Raw genomic sequence first — 11,782 nt, 5'->3', positions numbered from 1 at the left:
CGATCTTCTTCACATAAATGTGTGGGGTTTCACAGCTTCTCTAGGTTTCCTAGATTTGCGTACTTTGAAATCAACATCTTAACCCTGAAAGTTAACAACTACAAAGTCTTACTAAAGTGTTCCAAAAACAAAGTAAGTTCGTTGAGCCATACAATTTCAAAGCATAAGTACATGCTTAATCATGAATCGTGATGCAATTAATCACATAAAGCAAAGCAAATCATGATCAAACTTGAATTAAAAGATCACAAAAATCAAGGCATAATCACATAAACACTTGATTAGAAAGGCATACTTAAATCAAACGCATACTTAGTCTAATTGTACCCTTCTTAATCTACCCTTTCCGGACTAAGAAAAATAAATAAAAAATTTTGAATTTAATTTATATAAATAACTTCAAATATTCACGAAATTATTAACAATTAAAATCGAAAATTAAAATAATTAATCGAATAATTTAATTAATTAATTCGATCATTTTCAAAAATAATTTAAAGAAATAATTAATTAAATAAATAATTAATTCGGAATTTACGAAAAAAAAAAATTGAAAAATCCGAAATTATTTCGGAATTGAAATAATTAATTCGAAAAAAAAAATCGAGTAGTTAAAACGATTTTCAAATTCTTGAAATAATTGGTATTTGGCTTTTCAAAGTTTTGAGTACTCAAAAATAACATTTTGACTTTAGGAAAATAGTTTTCGAAAATCCTAAAGTTCCGCAATCGTAGTTTAAGGATTTACCACTTTGCACTATTAATTAATGCAAAGAAGCTCTCAAACTAGAGCTCTGAAAATACCACTTTGTAGTATTACTTACTACAAAGAAGGACTTAACTAAGTTCTTAGTATACCACTTTGTAACACCCTAATAATTCCTTGCTTTTTATAAAATATTTTCCGCCTTAAAACACAGACCGCCACTGTGATAACGGCTAAGGCTATTTACCAGAATTACGCAGCGGAATTAACTAACTTTCAAAACATAATAAATAGTTAATGGTCATTAAAACAAATTGGAACCGCTGAGGCCCAAGTTCAAAATATTAAATCATTTGAAATCCATTAACTGAAAATTGTAGTCATGACTTTAAATAAAATAGAGTTTATAAATTACGGAAGAATAAACTCTCAACTCGAATCCCATGATAACTTCTCCCGCAAGTTATCTCTACAAACCTGCTTATTAAAAATCTAATCCCCAACAACGCAAATGCAATTGATGGATCATCATAGGGTCATTAAGGCGAAGGCCATGACCAAAAGACATGAAGCACGAAGTCAGCAAAACCTGAGTACGAACAAGCTAGAATAACGTTCTATCCTAACATGCTTCACTCGACAATTAAATAATCAACATGCAAAAGCCACATAATAAACAATTAAACATGGAGACAAGACTCGACACATGACACGACTCTTGACTCACAGTTTAATAAAAGATAGCTTCGAACGGGTAAAGTAAAGTATCCTCAAAAGGAAAGAAAGGGTGATGGGAGCCCACCATACACCAAATAATAATAAGTCGGACTCCTACCGACAGTCGGATCCTACCGACAGTCGGATCCTACCGACGGAATTCCAATGGACAACGGCCTAAAAAGAAAGAATGAAACAACGTCTTGTATCATTCGAGGAGTACAAGTTTTCCGGCAAGTCTCCCCCTATTGTTCATACTCAAGGTATATACGTTCCAAGAGTTTTCAAGCTCCTTTGGGTTACGCTTTACGTTAATTAATATATTATGTTCAAGGCGACTCAAGACACAACATACAAACAATTAAATAATTAAACAATTCAACAATGACTCTTCAATATTTTACTTCTTTAGGACTTGTGATCAAACATAGACTCAAGTGAAATTACTCACATTGTTCCTTCTCAAAAACAATGTTTGAGATAACCCGACATTGCCTATTAACAAGCGGGGTGTGCCCTTAGCACGAATTATCCTTAATTCAATTCACATAGACTCTTCAACATATTCTACCCCTTGGTGGAATATATATTGCTCACTGGCAATATTCGACTGGCTCAATGATTATGCTAGACATCCTATACTGTAGCATAATAATAATAACAACTTACATGCACACTACTCATACATGCAAACCAACTTGAACAACATGCTTGACATAATTCAACGATTATAAAAGTCCATAACATGATAGTTCAATAGAATCTATAGAGCGTAATTCAATTCATAACATGCTCGTTCACATAGATTCAACAATAATAACAACATGCTCGTTCTCAACATTAAACATGAATTCATGATAACATATTCATTCCCAATCATCAAACATGAATTCACAACAACATATAAGTTCACATGATTCGCATTCAACACTTCACAAAGTCCTCAAGGGATGGGTGGTCACCCTAGTCTTGTACGTACCTGGAATACCTAAGTACGGGGGCCACTGTGCGAATCAAGACTCACTAGAAATCAACTCCTATAAACTAAACTAGAGAACTAAATTATTATCCATGTTTACTAAATTTCCAGCAACTATTTAGGATTCTAAAACTCTTAGTTTTATTAGAAATCATTCATTAATTGGTAATTTAATAGTCTCAAATAGTTAACTCAAGTCCTAACATAAAAACATTGACTTTTTAGCTTTAAAACCCTTAAAAACCAACTTTGTAAACCTTATAAACATTCTGAAAATTTAAGTTGATTCCAATAATTTAAATTGTCATTAAATTATGTGAATCAATCGCTGAATCAATTTGAAACCAAAACCCTAACAATAGTTTAATCCGAAAACATGTTTTGACTTCAAAAATCAACGCTTTATAAACTTATTAAATCTGAAAATTATAAACTCAATCATCAAAACCAATCTCTTTAATTAAAACATAATAATAACCCAATACGGTGTTCACAACCGTTTTAAATAATCTAAACAATCCAAATAATTAAACTAATCACAATAATTAAATCAATTCAAAACTGAAAATTAATATTTTGGAAAACATAATTTGATAAAACCATTGATCAACACACACACACACAACGATTAGTTAATCGTGTGTGTGTGTGCCGACCAACACACACGACAACAACAATAGCAACAGCAGCAGCGCAACGCACCACAGGGGGGCGCGCGCGCAAAGGGGGAGGCGAGACGGGGCACAACGCACAGCGGGGCACAGCGCACAAGCGGGGCAGCAGCGCGCGCACACACATCACTGCTGTTGTGTTGCGACGCGAAACGAGGGCGAGCAAGGGGCGAGTGGGCGCTGGCGAGCACGACCACACACAGCACGCAGGCACACTCGTGCTACGCTGCGGCTTTGAGGCGGGCGAGCTGGGCGAGACGGCGAGGCGGGCTGCCTTGCGCCGCAAGCAAGGGCGAAGAAGAAGAGAGGGGCGTGGGTGGAGTGTGCCGCAAGGAGAGAAAAAGAGGAGAGAGAGAGAGAGATATCTGAATTTTTGATTTTGGGGGTTTGATAGGAGGTCTATTTATAGGTTTTCTCTCCCTTGTGGGCTAGGTTAGGGTAATTTTGAGTTGGGCTCATTACCGGGCTCATTTAAGTTTACTCCTTGCTGGCTTTGTTGGGTTTGATTAAAACAAAACGACCGGGCTTTAAGTTTATTAAATTCGTTTTCGAAATACGACCCAACAATTCCCGATTAAATAAATCCGTTGAATTTATTTAATAAAAATACGGTTTTTGAAATAATTAATATTTAAATTAATTAAAAATAAAAGCGCATTTAATTCTCATTAAATGAAATTAATTTATAAAAATACACGAAATGCTTTATAAATATAATAAAATATATTTATAATTATAGAAAAATACGAGGTATTACATCACCCTTCTGCAAATGATAAAATTGTCGAAATCTCCTTTTATGCTAGCTTGTGCGGCCGCTTTCAACTAGGTGCGGGCTCACCATAATTTCCCTTCTAACTCCATCCAAAAACCACCAAAAATTAATAAAAACTAAGGAGAAACAAGTTAAACTAAGAATCATTAAGAATTCAATTAAAACTAAAATATAAATATAATCATGGAGTAATAGAAGAAATAAGAACGAAAGGTAGTAGAAAATAAAGGTTTAAAGCGACATAAATATCGCTCATCAAACTCCCCCAAGCTAAGCCTTTGTTAGGCCTCTAGAAAATTAAATCAATCAAGAAATGGGAGGAGAATGAGCTTATTAAGAGACACACTACTAAGGACTAAAAGAATAGACACTAGCTCACTGTTGTAGGAATCACGATTGCATTTAAGCACATGCAATAAGATATTTGGACCCCACGATATCTCATGAGGGCGAGTGGGATCTCGCAAGGGTCTTCTAAGAGATTGACCCATAACTCTCCAAAAAAAAGAACAAGGCAAGAACTAAAAGAAAAGAAAACTAAAAACAAGAAAACAAATGAAAAGGAAAACTACAAAAGTTCTAGAACCGGGCTTTTATTATGGAACAAGCAAAAGTGGATGCAAATATTTCCAAGTCAATGAACGAGTACACGCTAATAGGTGTCCAAAGGTTGAGTAAAAGATTCTCATAAAAAGCGTAGAGAACTAAGAAGTTTACACTCATCTATTCCCCCACAACCATTCTTACCGCGTCCTCTCTCTAGATTCAAATTCACCCTCAAGGATAGCTTCTCATGACACCGCAAAGGTGTCAGAAAAGAATAGAATTTCTAGAGAGAAAAGAACGCTACACGACAATCTTGGCATGACTATTTCGCTCCATAGGCTTGACTTATTCCTCCCTCCACCGACAATGACTCAACTCTCTTAGGTCAAAAGGACTTTTAGGGTGTGATGTTAGGCTAGGGTGAAGGGTGTGGAAAAATTTGGGATTTGGAGCTAAAACCTAAAGTCAAGCATCAAAATGAACTTAGCTCAAGCAAATAGTACCCAAACCAAACTATACCGCTTATTTGGGGCTCTCCCAAGCTTTTTCAACAAACAAAACCAAACTAAACATCTTTTTGCACTTTTTTTTGTATCCTTTTTCTCTTTTTTTTGTGTTTCAAGTGAAAATTTTCTAATTGCCTTGTATTTCTCTATTTTTGGCTTTTTTTCTATATTTTTGCTTAGCTTTTTATTCAACATGTACAAAGAACTTTCCAAAATTTCCATTTGAATCAACTTCCATCATTCTTCTCAAATTTGCATATCTAATCACAACATGGAGCACTATAACACAAAGCTTTACTATCACTTCTAAGGGTGAAAAACACAACAAAGGCTATTGGCTTGTAATGAGTTAGTAAGAAATGAAGGCACAAGGGTCAAATAGCTATAAAAGGGGAAAATGCAAACAAAATACAAGAAAAAATAAGAAAAATGATGTCCTTAAACTGCAAAAAGAAAATAGTCACCGAAAGAAATGCCTTTCTCTTCCCCTAAAGTAGTTCGATCGCGGTCTTGAGAAGGAAATAGTCAAGTTCTAGATAGGAGAAAGTCAATGCCAAGGATCCAAGACACTCAATACAATGTGTGTTTGAGAAATGGGCTAGAATTTGAATAACTTCACACAAGGGTGGAAAATACCATCCACTCCGATTTCAAATAACTAGAGACAGCGACACCATCTTACCACAAGCCTAAGGTTCAAGATTCATGTTCTCCAAAGTTCAACCATCTACCTTTGCATGAAAATCCTAGATTCGACCCTAGACATCCAAGACCGTGCACACCTCTACCAACTAGGAATAAATGCATTCAAATGTACAAGTTCCAAATTTATTATGCCCGAATCAAGAACAAACCCAAAAAAGCTAGATAAACTCGCCTTGACTAGAAGGAAAAGAAAAATGTTTTTGGATTTTTGAGTAATTTTCAAAGAAATAAAAGAAAAGAAAAGTAAAGGAAAATAAAAAACAAAAACAAAAAGAAAACAAATAGAAATAAAAAGAAAAACCAAAATGAAAGAGAATCAAATGAAAGCAACGAAAATCAACAAGAAATATTCACACTATCACGCAAGCATAAATCGAAAATCATCAAACATTCAAGTTACATCCCTCTAATCTCGAATTAGGCCGTTTCCTCAAGGCCTAAAGAAAAACAAGGGGAGGCACAACTACCCATCCAACCAATGCCCCAATCATGAAAATATGCCCAATCCCGAAGAATGCAAAGAGTTAGAAGGATATTACCCGAACTGTCGTGGGAGCAAGTCCCGCAAAGAACCGTAATACCAAATAACTCACCAAATGAACCACTGGGCAAGAGAAAGGTGGATAAAATGACCCCCACATCAACGAAGCATAAGGAAAACACACTCAAAAAACAAACAAAATAAGTATACAAGGCCACCTTGGCCAAAACATTGTCAAGCAACAAGAAACTATCAAGCAAAGACAATCCCACACAATGTGGGCAAGAAGTGATCAACCAAAAGACATGGAGCTTCAACCAACAACCCCCCAAGCTACCCAAAACGATAAGCAATCAAAACAAGCCTAGCCCCCATGTAGCTCACCTCTCCCCAAGCTATTCTAGAGCATACCATCACAACAAAATGATGGGGGAGAGGTAGAATGGCACCAAACACTACTACAAAAATGGGCAAAGAGACCCGTCAAAAATGGCATAAGAGACCTCCTCTATGGGGGTCTCTAGATGGGAAAAGAGACCCCCTCTTATAAAGGGGGTTTGTTTGTTAAATGTTAGAGACCCTTCATATAAGAAAAGGGGTCTCTTACGTAAAGTTGGCATAAAATATTTTAGATGGGAAAGAGACCCCATATGTAAGATATGAGATCTTTTTGTTAAAAATATTCAGACCTCATATGTAAGATATGGGGTCTATTTGAGTTTTTTAATATTTTTAATTTAACAAATTAAGACCCCATATATAAGAATAGGGGTCTCTTTGAACCTTTTTTTAATTTATTTTCGAATAAGCTTAGACCCCATATGTAAGATATGGGGTCTCTTTGAATTTTTTAACATTTTTATAATTAACAAATTCAGACCTCATATGTTAGATAGGGGGTCTCTTTGAATATTTTACTACTTTTTATTATATACTTGAGAGAGCCCTTTTTATACCTAACGGGTCTCTTTTCATCAATTTTTATTAAAAAAAATCAGCATAAGCAGACCATTTACGACCTAAAAAAAATCAGCATATATTTAAACAATTAGGTAATTCCAAAATTATTCATACAATTACCACAGAATAAAATTTCTTCAGGTCTGTGATCTAATACAAGAACTGACCAGCCTCGAAAATCTATGGTAGTGAAAAATACTTCAGCCAACAGGGCCCCACACAAAGCTTGAGGAAAGGCATCAAATGTACAATCTAATATTGACTTGTTTCCATGGGGTTGTTTCTGCATTTTGAATCGTTCAAGCACTGCAACAGTTGGTAACCTTACAATATCATTAACTAGCATTCGAGCAACCCTGAAGCAAGTGCAAATATAACATGTTTAATACTCCTGTCATATTAAAAAAATGTCCAAACATAGGACACTTCTTTATACTCCTCGAGTTGGCAAATACATTGAGGAAGAATTACCTAATCTGAATCGATATCCATACACCCCTTTGTTGCATCTTACATCTGCAAGGTAGCAGGAGCGAACACCATATTAAGTAATGTCATGCAGTAGTGAGCTTCTGATGCAAAGGCATGATTTGGCTGAGGAAAATTAGAAACTTGAATAAGTGAAAAGGTGCAATCAGAAGACCAAAAAAGTTGTAGAAGTATCAGATGGTAATCATGAACCGAAACAAGGTCATCCCCAAGGTTAAATATATCAGACCTTGTCGGCAAACTTCTTGTTTGTTGAAACATAGGCTTTCCAAGGCCCTCGATCAAAACGGAACCCGTGATCAGGGGACATAGGCAACATGTAATGAAAGAGAGGCCAAAGATATTGCTTGCCAAACCCATGGTAGAACTTCTTCTGCAAATCTACTGCAAATGCAGGTTGTTGTGCTAGTATATATAGCACTACAAGAAGAAAACGCCAAAATTGTACCAGACAGATGTGACGACCAACTTAATTTTGCACGAAAACTTCTAAGACGTAGTAATTTCCAGGCTTAGCCGCAATTATAAATCCAATTAAGTATCTTGACTGATGCAAAAAAAGCATCAAAATGTTATATGTCACTCGAGCTAGAATCTTGTTTAATAATTCATGAATGACTAAGCTCCGAGCCTCTGACAACAACTTAAAATAGAATGTCCATTACTGAAAGGCGATATTTACACACAGGCGGTGATTCAAAGAACACGGTTAAAAAGTAAACATAAAGAAAATGATAACCTGCAAAACACTTGACAAGTTTTTGTGGGTATAGGAATATAGGTATGCAAATTATAATTTTTCCAAGTTTAAAAAAAGAAACAGAAAAAAAGAAAAAGAGGGAGTAACATACACAACAAATAGAGAACCGACACTCATTTGATGCTCATGATCTCATAAACAGCTTATTCGTCCAAACTTACACTCATTCATCTTACACGCTAATTAAAACCAGAGATTACAAGAGCAAGTACCATAAAGCCAAATGGTAGTCCATATATAGAGCAAGCAGGAAAAGAAATTCCTGAAGTCAGAACAAAAATTGGAATCAGAATTTTAAAAAGAAACAAATTTCAGAATATTAGCACAAGCCAGCATCTCTACCTCAAGTGTAAAATATAATTTGTGGAAACTACTGAGCAGGCTTTCAGTGACATTTAGTTTATGTAGTTGATAAGAAATTTTATCACAAGTATACCTTTTTCTAACAAAAAGAAGCGGCAAAATAACTAATTGAGTTTCACAATTTACACATACAAAGATGTCCGGATTTCTGTCCATGTTGATGGTTTGTTTGGAGAGTTAGGTCCTGTAAATGTCTCCCCACATTTCACCCCATTGCACGTATTGATCTGTTAAGTAAAAATTCGTTCTAAAATGATCAAACTAATTCAAAACATGAACAAGACAATCAAATTCTTCTCTTCGTTACAAGGATAAATGAAAATAACTATTGACAATGAAATAAATTAACCATGGGATTAGGACTTCAGGAGCATCGATTTTCTTACACATCACCCAAGGAACACCAGTTTGAAGTCCAACAGCCATACGCAGCCCAACGTACATAAGAACACCCTTTATTGCCAAAATCTTCTTCAACGTTTTGATATTCACTTTCAATCTATTTAAAGATTTATATTCTGTAAATTTACAGGTAACTTTAGACAAAAACTCATCATCAGAAATGTTAGTTTAACGCATTACCAGTGACAGTATTATTGGGCCGCCTTGTCAAGCATATAAACTCTCCGATTTCATAAGGTTCACTATTTTCGTAGTAAAATTTTGCATATAGAACTACATACAGGATAATTAACAAATTGTAAGTGAAAAATACCAATGACAACTGATCAAAATAGTTTTATTAGACTGAAAACAAGCAGCATCAGCACTCGGAAGCACCTTGAACGACTCGTTGTCTGTTCTCTAAGAAATTCCAGGGATGTCATGTAGCCAAAATGGAAATCCCCTGCAACATCACAACAATGCATCCATTACTAGCCCGAAAAAACATAGAATTTCTTAGTTTGCTAATGCAAGATGTGTAAATAGTATATACAAACCCATATCTCTATTCACTTTCGATGTAAGGGCCAATCCTGAGGCAAATGTATAACCCTTGTGCTTGAACTTCCTTGATGATGAACTTTACTAAATTATACCTCCCAGTGAAATCGTACTGTATAAAACAAGATAATGTGGTATTATTGTGACTGTATGAGGAGCCCAAAAGATATGATTCAATATCTAATAACCCAGGCATATTAAGATGATATCTGCAACACTAAATGGGGGGAAAAAAAGGAAAATAGTACAAAACCAAAAAATGCTGGTTCGTAGAACTCATACCAGGCGAGACATATAAGATGCAAGTTCTCCCTCCTTTTGTCGAAGGGCAGGTTCAAAGGCACTTGGCGTCATGCTCTTCAGGTAATAATGATTCATGGTAGACTCTCCAGAATTTATCCGTTCTAGGAAAGAGGAAGAAGAGTCTAGAGAAGCTTGCTAGAAGAAGCTTTCTTCCATGTTGCCCACACTGCTAGCGCTTGAAAGTTTACGTGTCAACTTCCCTACAGAAATAATCAATGTTAGAAAACAAATAATACCGGACACTATTTTACGGATAAATAAAAGCGTAATACCATTTTCATGTGTCGATTTGTTCTTCAATGTTGGACTGTGATCTGACACGGATGAAGACTGTACATGGGCATCCTTTTCCAAATCTAATCTAGATGTCTTTTCCCGATCGAACTCCTATTATAATCCATAAACACATCAACACAACTGATTGTGATCAACACCACTAAAGATGCAGTGAGAGTACATGCTAATCATAACCAGAAGTAAACCTGCTGTAGAAGTTAACTGTGGGCAAGGGATTCTTGCAACTCATTTTTGTGTTTTCTCTTAAGCTCCTTGATCTCTTCTTCAAGCTATTTTGCACGACGTTCATGAGTATCAGCTATTTCCTTTGTTGCGAGGTACTCTTGCCTATTTTCAGCTGCGCTCTGTCTTTCTTTTTCAAGAGACCTATTTAGCTGTGTCTGCTCAGCTCTGAGGCACGAAATCTACAAGTTTTAATATAGCATAAGCCACCATTTTCTATTCATGATAAGCAAAAGGCTACGCATTTCTTTTTTTTTTATTATAGTAATATATAGGAATGCTACCTGAGCTTTAAGAACATTGATCCGGGAAAGAGTTTGAGATAAACGCTCGTTTATTGATAGCTCTCTTTCCTGTGCAAAAGCAGCTTTGGCTTCTACTTCCTGTACAGCAAGCTTCATAAGAAAAAGCTCAATAAATTTTTGTACAAATGTAGAATATGAATAGAAACCTAAAGCCGAGATTTAAGTGTTCAGGCAGTTGTGAAACAAGTTCCTCACATCGGCGCTCACTTTTCCTGAGAACAATCAGACAATATTATCAGACATTCCAATTAGGCCAGTAAATGACACTAACATGAGCAAGAAAAAGTGTAAAAAATAAATCATAGCACACCTGGTAATATTTCTGAAGGTCCTCAATATCTCTGCGTAACATGTCCTCCTTCATGGTTGCCTAAACGATATAACATGGAAAAAACAAACATCATCTTCAAACAGTATCAAACGGCAAAGACAAAATAATTATCATCTTGCAGATGAAAACATAATAATGATGTTAAGAAATAACCTGCTGCTCCTGACTACTTAATGTCTGTCTTAATTCCTCGAGCGTTTGGACAAGCATTATTTCACGTTCCACGGCTTCCGTTAGACATCCCTCCATCTCAGCTCGGACTTCATTATTGGCTCGTGCGCTTGCTAAAGCTTCAGCTTCCTTTGCTGCATTCAAAGCATTGGTATAATATTCCTTCTGACCTGCGAGCTCTATTTGGTGCTTTTCAATCGTTTCCGGAAGTAACTATTCAGTTGCTTCCATCTTTATACTCTCCACTTTATTCTCTTCATGCTGCATTAACTCAGGAAGATATTCTCAGTAGGAATAAACAGAGACATGACACCAAAACTACCTTTCTAAAACTAAAGTAATTTCAAATATTTGTAATCAACCTCACATCAAAATACAGGGAGGTAACTAGGTGTTTCCATACACTTCAGTTTAGCAACTCGATTTATCATTTCCAAGCAAAACCAAAATTTTATTTTTTGTATTCTTGAACATTTTTATGAAGCTGCATATGATCACTAAAAATAAATAGCAAGGCTCTTTCAGAGGTCAAAACTGCAAAGCTAAATAA

General features: G+C 35.7%; 1 long non-coding RNA gene across 2 annotated transcripts; it reads right to left on the bottom strand.

The window, feature by feature from the left end:
• Nucleotides 1-7,144: 7,144 nt before the first annotated feature.
• LOC110795686 (uncharacterized) lies at nt 7,145-11,463 on the bottom strand. Of its 2 annotated transcripts, XR_008919440.1 has the most exons (12): nt 11,215-11,463; nt 11,041-11,100; nt 10,877-10,942; nt 10,710-10,808; nt 10,389-10,607; nt 10,179-10,293; nt 9,886-10,106; nt 9,600-9,715; nt 9,045-9,505; nt 7,765-8,885; nt 7,518-7,640; nt 7,145-7,402 (listed from the first exon to the last, which is right to left on the bottom strand). It is a non-coding gene; the product is annotated as an uncharacterized lncRNA (long non-coding RNA). The 2 variants fall into 2 exon arrangements; XR_008919439.1 differs by having other exon boundaries at nt 7,765-9,505.
• Nucleotides 11,464-11,782: the final 319 nt, after the last annotated feature.

This window comes from Spinacia oleracea, chromosome 4 (genome assembly GCF_020520425.1).
Source record: "Spinacia oleracea cultivar Varoflay chromosome 4, BTI_SOV_V1, whole genome shotgun sequence".
NCBI classification, from domain to species: domain Eukaryota; kingdom Viridiplantae; phylum Streptophyta; class Magnoliopsida; order Caryophyllales; family Amaranthaceae; genus Spinacia; species Spinacia oleracea.
The sequence above is the reverse complement of the archived record's forward strand: the minus strand, read 5'-3'. Positions and strand labels throughout refer to the sequence as shown.